At 41.8% G+C, this 6,781-nt stretch overlaps 1 protein-coding gene across 2 annotated transcripts in view; it reads left to right on the forward strand.

The window, feature by feature from the left end:
• The first annotated feature begins 1,346 nt into the window (after positions 1–1,346).
• The window catches only part of LOC103087536 (zinc finger protein 14 homolog), a 32,591-nt gene continuing 27,156 nt past the window's right edge, over positions 1,347–6,781 (forward strand). The window contains exon 1 of one of the 2 annotated variants that reach the window (XM_007471051.1): positions 1,347–1,379. The gene's annotated coding sequence lies outside the window, so the exon portion shown is untranslated. Of the gene's footprint in view, positions 1,380–1,528; positions 1,767–6,781 lie in introns of those variants that run through there. The other variant, XM_007471052.1, reaches the window with a different exon arrangement.

The raw sequence follows: 6,781 nt of genomic DNA on the forward strand, positions 1-6,781 counted from the left end.
TTAGATCATAACCGGTAGAACTGTAGTATAGAAAACACTAGAGGGAGTTCTTCGAGTTGAAGGGAATTGACATTGGATAAAACAGGAAGGAAAGACCAACAGGTAGGAAAGAAGAGTATCAGAAATGGAAAATATGTGGGTAACTATAAAATTTGTTTTCTTTCCTAAATGTTATTAAAATATATGACTGTTTAAAGCAAAATAATGTAACATGGTATGGTGGATTTTATAAGGTATGTAGTTGAAATGACAACAGTAGGACAAAGAATAAAAAGTTCAGGGACTTCCCTGGTGATCCAGTGGTTGAGACTCCATGCTTCCCCTATGGGGTGTGGGTTTGATCCCTGGTTGGGGAACTAAGATGGTCATGACCCATAGTGTGGCCAAAAAAAAAAAAAAAAAAAGAATGAGGAGTGCAAATGAAATGATATTGTTACAGGTTCTTATATTTTACATGAAGTGGTATGATATTAATTCTAGTGTAAACTATATTAAAGATGCATATTTAATCCCTGGAGCAACCTCTAACAAGATGCATAGAGGTATAGCTGAAGAGCAAACAATTCAAATATACCAGAAAAAATTAATCAACCCCCCCAAAAAAAAAGCAGGAAAGGAGAAATAGTTAATTTTTAAAAATGTGGCAAATAGAAATCAACAAAACAGTAAACATAAATCCAAACAAATTAATAATTACATCAATATAAATTGATTACATATTTCAGTGAAAAGTCCCAAGACTGCCACACTGGATAAAAAATGTGAAACTCAAACTACATGCTATCTACCAGAAATGTATATTAAATGTAATCACAGATAGGTTCAAGGGAAAAAGGTAGAACAAGGTATACTTGTGCACACAGTAAGCACAATCAAACAAGAGTGACTCTACTAATATTAGATAAAACAGATGTCAAGACAAGAGACAGAGAAATGTTTCATAATAGAAGGGTCAATTCATTGGGAAGAAACAATCAGAAATGTGCGTATACTATAATAACAGCTTCAAAATACATGATGCAAAAACTGAATGAACTAAAGGTAGAAATAGACAAATCCACAATCGCAGTTTTCATGTATCTCCTACTTCATACATATTCTGCTGTTCGAAAAATGAGATTTAAGATTAGCCTAGATATTGTCAGATAATTTCTAAAGTTTTTTGAGAGGAGAAAAATCCTTCCATCTATGAACTAATACATAAAATCCAAGTCCGGAGGTCCACCGCCCGCTCCCGCCCCAATCGCTCGCGCCTGCGCTTGCGCATTCCTCTCAGCCCGTTGGGGCGAGGACCAGGCCCTCCCTACCGGGACTACATTTCCCACAAGCCTCTGCACCTAGTTTCCTTCCGGCTTCCTTGCTGGTGTCGGCTCGGAGAGGTGAGTTGGTCTTGTGCATTGAGGAAATGGGCGCGGGGGCGGCGCGGGGGCGGCGCGGACCTCTGTGTGCACTTGGCTGAAGTGACTGTGTAGTTTGTGACGCTGACTGGACACTGGGCACCCTGATGCGTCCTCTGTCCTCCTGCTTCAGGTCCGCACAGATGCAGCGGCCCAGAATGGCTCCGAGTTAGATTTATGAACCTCACAGCGAAGGCCCCTAACAAAAAGACGCAGAACAACAGCTCTCAGAACCACAGCTTAACCAGAGCTCCCTCCCAAGGCAGCTTTTGAGAACTCAGAGACGTATTCCAGCCCTGGTCTTTGTACTCTGGCCATTCTCACCCAGAAGGGTCAGCTTCTCCTCAGGCTCCCTCTTACTATCATCGGGTTATGTGTGTGATGGATGGCGGGAGCAAATGTTGTAGCGGGGGTGTGCCCTTAATCTGGACAGGCTGAGCTCCGAAAAAGGCGCCATGTGTCCAGATTCCCGTCTCCGTCCCCCAACCTGCTGATCTCTAGGAATGGAGTCAGAAAGGGGAAATAATTATGTATATACAATTAAATATGTGTGTGTGTGTGTGTATATATATATGTATATAATTATATATATGTTTATGTTTCCTCTTTGTTCCATGAAATGTAATTTTTATTTTTTTCTAGACGTGGGGACGTTTGCTTCTCCTGGGAAAGAGCGAAAAATCAGGTCGGACTGAAAAAAGATAAAGCGGCCCTGCCATTAATCTGGATGGGAGAGGATAGACAGATAAAGCAAGCTGCAGAGTTAATAGAAAACATTGTTTCTGCCCAGGTCATGCAGCAGTTGTAAAATGCCATAAAGACTCCCTTTTTGAGAGCTTATAGCTTTCTTACCAGTGTTGCCCCAGACCTGCCTTGCTGATTTTATTTTATCACTGGGGATACCCAGTTACTGAATTACCCTCACTTCACTTTCTAGCACTTAATCTCCAATTAATCCCTGCCTCTCCTATTCTCACCTCAGAAACAGCAGTCACTGGAGTATGGTTCCCCACTTCTTCAGAATCCTTCAGCTGGAATTCAGCTCTTTACAAAAGAGCTTTTCTTATCCCTCTCCTCCATCACATTCCAGCCATTCCTGTGGAATTTCCTCCCTCTCTTCAGTCAATAAATCTTATTTTGTTGGACTGTACAGGATTGTTACAGGTAGTCTTTAGTTGGTTAGGCTTTAACACCGGAATATCCTATCCATTGGCGTGGTACTTTGTTCTTCCTTCCCAGTGAATGGTGGAGAGGATGAGGGTAGAGTCCCCCCCACCTCCCAAGCGTATCGTCTCCTCTCCAGTGGCTATTCAGTGAACATTTGGCAGTCATTTAATTCCGCCTGTGAGCTGCTGCTTTCTAATAATTTGAATGGTCTGCAGGTAAACCTCATGCAGGGAGGCTAACTGTAGAGCTTTATTTTAGGCTGTGATTTATTGTGATTTATTTATTACAGCTTAGTTGGAATCATACACTAGGTGTTTTGATCTTTTCCACTGCCCTGAGGTCAAAAGCAGGGAAAGATAGGAGATAGTTTGATTGGTGACAGGGTCTTATGCTTTTGAGGCTTTTAAGAGTGGTAAGGTGACAGATTTTTAACAGAGAACTCTGTGTGAACAAGACAAGGGACTACTAGTGGGAGGGAGGGGAAACATCAGTAGAAATTTGAAAATTTGTTTGAGGTTTTTGACGGCACGAGTCTGTTTCAGGCCACATATTTATGTGGTCTTATGACAGGCAGTTTAGTATAGTTGCAATATGGGTTATGGAGCCAAATTATCAGGGTGCTAATCCTAATCCTTCACCCTTAGAGCTGGGTGAAGTTGGGGCAATTTATTTCATCTCTTTGTGCCACAGTTCCTTCATCTGTAAAAGGAGGATAATAATAGAACTTACTGTGTAGGGTTGCTAAGAATAGGTGAATTAATATATGTAAGGTCCTCAGATAATGCTTGATACATAAGTGCTCAGTAGATTTAGCTGATATTATTAAAGTGGGATCCATGTTTTTCCTCATCACCCAGATCCAAAAATTATGAGGATTTTGCCATGTATGCTTCATCCATCCACATACTCCCCCTTTGTAAATTGTTGTTAATCAAGAGGAATTGCCTATCAGTCTGAAGCTCTGAAATTTATTAGCATTCTCAGGAAGAGCGTGTAAATTGTTGTTAATCAAGAGGAATTGCCTATCAGTCTGAAGCTCTGAAATTTATTAGCATTCTCAGCAAGAGCGGGGCTGAGAAGCTCAAATTTTTTGTGGAAGAAAAAAGAAAGCTCAGAAGAGAATTTTCTTTAATAACTGTGGGAAGAAGTATGTAGTATTCTTCATCTTCAGTGATATAGCTGACGTTTATTAAATGTTTATTTGCTACTTTAGTGTGTTATTATATGTAGTGTCTTATTTAATACTCATAACAATGCTTTGGGATAGAATCTATAGTTATCACCATTTTATATGGGAGGAACCTAAGGCTGAAAAGTTAAGTAACATATCCAAGGTAACACACTTAATAACTGTCAGAGCTGAGATTTATATCTTGGAAGTTTGACAGCAAAGCCTATGTTAGTAATTACAACAATATACCAAATCTCATCATCATATCTACTTGAACAAATCCTTCCCGCCTTACTCAGTAATCCATCATGAGGGGGGTGATATTAAGCTGATGACAGCAAGCACTGTCAAGTTATGTCCAGATTATAGCTGTGAGGTCTCTGTAAAAGGAGGATTTCATACAGTAAGATTTATGCCTTACAATTTTTGTTTTAATGATGTTACATGCAAGGTTAGAAAAATAGGACAAGATCTAATAGCAGTTGGAGGGCTTCATAGGCATCTTAGCCCAAAGGATTGGTTCAGAAGCAAAAGAAACCCATTTGTCCGGACGCTGTGAAAGGAAGCAGCCATGAGACTGCCATCAGTGCCTAAAAGATATCAGAGACTTTGTCATCCTTTTCTAGGTAGTACTCTAACATATGGGCAAATTAAATCATGGAGTTGGTTCATGATTAAATCATGAATTAGATGCTGAAGTAAAGAAGAAAAGCCACTCAGGAAAAACAACAGCTGTTTTTAGAGTATCCTGAACTTTTTTCTTCAACAGAAGACTGGAAGAAAACTTGAATTGGGAAAGTCTTTCCCTTCTTTTGAGTATTTGCATACTTTAGGGTCACACTGTGTTTAATATGGTGGTGAGTGTTGTGAGCTACCACTGTAAACATTTTAACTGGTCCTACTAGGCATACATGTGATTTTTTTTTTTTTCTGTCAAAATAGTTTAAGGCCACACATCCTGGGGTTTTTTGTATTTAACATAATGGCTTTACCCATTTCATCAAAGTTAGGGCAACATCATCAATTTTTACTCTTTGCATGGTTTTCAGTGGTATAGATGCACTACAGTTTTTTTTGTGTTTTTTTAAAATGTATTTTTAAATTTTTGCTGTGTTGGGTCTTCGTTTCTGTGCGAGCGCTTTCTCTAGTTGCAGCAAGCGGGTGCCACTCTTCATCGCGGTGCGCGGGCCTCTCACTATCGCAGCCTCTCCTGTTGTGGAGCACAGGCTCCAGACGCACAGGCTCAGTAGTTGTGGCTCACGGGCCTAGTTGCTCCGCGGCATGTGGGATCCTCCCAGACCAGGACTTGAACCCGTGTCCCCTGCATTGGCAGGCAGACTCTCAACCACTGCACCACCAGATTAGCCCCCTGGCAGGAGTTCTTTAGACCCAACCAAGTTGTCAGTTACTTGCCACGCAGTCTTAATTTGGATGTTTCGTGGTCGTCTGGGTGGATCTTTTCAAGTCCAAAGAGATAGAGCAATAGGAGAATGAGAAAGACTGAGGGGTGAAAAGCCTTGGCCTCAGTGCGTTTCTTCACGGCCAGAGAACTGGTACTCTGCCAGATCCTGCAGGCGACGTCAGCTGCCACTTAACGGGCTACTTGAACCTACATGGCTCAGGATAAGTCCCAGCCACCCTTCAGAGGGGCGCCATAGCCCAATAGGCGGATCGAGATTATGGCCTTTGAGTCCCCGCATTGGGTGCCAGAAAAGATGTTTCAGGAAAGAGAGTGGGGTGCGAGAGGATGGTCACATCCCAAGTCATGTCTGAGTCCCTGGGATGGCCGCCAAGTGTGGGTTCTTGGCTTTGTGCAGGCAAGAATTCAAGAGCAATACATAGTAAAGTGAAAGAAGGTTTATTCAGGGAGATACACACTTCATAGACAGAGTGTGGGCCATCTTGGAAGGCAAGAGGCCGCACTACAGTTTATTTAATCATTCCCCAGTTTAATTATTTTCAACTTTTATTCATTATAAACCAAATCTGTTCGCATATCTCTGCAAACATCTCTATGTACATGCGCAAATAGTTCCTTTAGTCCCAGAAGTGGAGTTTCTGGTTTACAGCGTTACGGGGTTTAAATGCCGTTTCACACAGTTCTAAATTTGGACCAACCTAGTGTGCTGTGACCTTGCTAATACAGCGTATCATCAGTCTTTTAGATCTCCCAATCCAGTCGCTGTAAAGAGGTATTTTTTGGTTGCTTTAACACATTTTGTTAATTAGTAGTGAGGTCTAGTATCTTTTGAAAGGTTATTTCTACTTTTTAGTGAATTTCCCTTGCTCACGTTTCTCTCAGTGAAGTAGAAATCCTACCCTTCAGAGGCAAAAACCAAAGTTGAAAGATGGCTTTTTAGTTAGAGAAATGTGGACTCAAAACAAAGCTCTGCCACTTAATAACTGAATCTGGGCAAATGATCTGACCCCTGAGCATCAGTTTTCTGAACTATGGAAAGGAGAGAGGAACTACTTTGCAGAACAATGCTGAGTGATGTACCTAAAGCAGCCATCACATGAAAGTTCTCAATGAATGTTTGTTGTTGACTAACTGCAACAATCATGAATCCTCTACTGAAAGAGGGGGTGGAAAAGGACGTCATGGTATGAGAGATTCTGATTGGGAAACAGTAGTAAGTTGTCCGGGCTGGGGAAAGACCAGTGCAGCTTTACGGTGTCAGGATCTGAAAGGCCCGATCTGTGTGGTTTTCAGTCTTTGTGTTTAAGAGCTTCAGGCAGGATCCTGGGGCTCATAGGAGGCTCTGTGTGGATGGTGTGGCCCTTTCTCAGCCCTGAAAAAATTGTACTGGAAAGGGGAGATGTTGCTCAGGACAAGTCTGAGGAATCCAGTGTCGGGACCAGATCAACACTGCCAGATGGGGAACTGGATAGAAATCCTCCCGCTAAAGTATCTGGGCTCTGCACAAAGATCATCATTGTTTAGCTGAGTTTTGTCAGGGCTTGGATTTCTTCAGACTCCCTATACTCCTCCACTTGGGTATGAGAGCAATGTGGGTCTAGCAGTGAGGAGTAGTTTGGAAGCAGG

This window comes from Lipotes vexillifer, unplaced genomic scaffold (genome assembly GCF_000442215.2).
Source record: "Lipotes vexillifer unplaced genomic scaffold, Lipotes_vexillifer_v1.1 scaffold182, whole genome shotgun sequence".
Classification (NCBI taxonomy): Eukaryota; Metazoa; Chordata; class Mammalia; order Artiodactyla; family Lipotidae; genus Lipotes; species Lipotes vexillifer.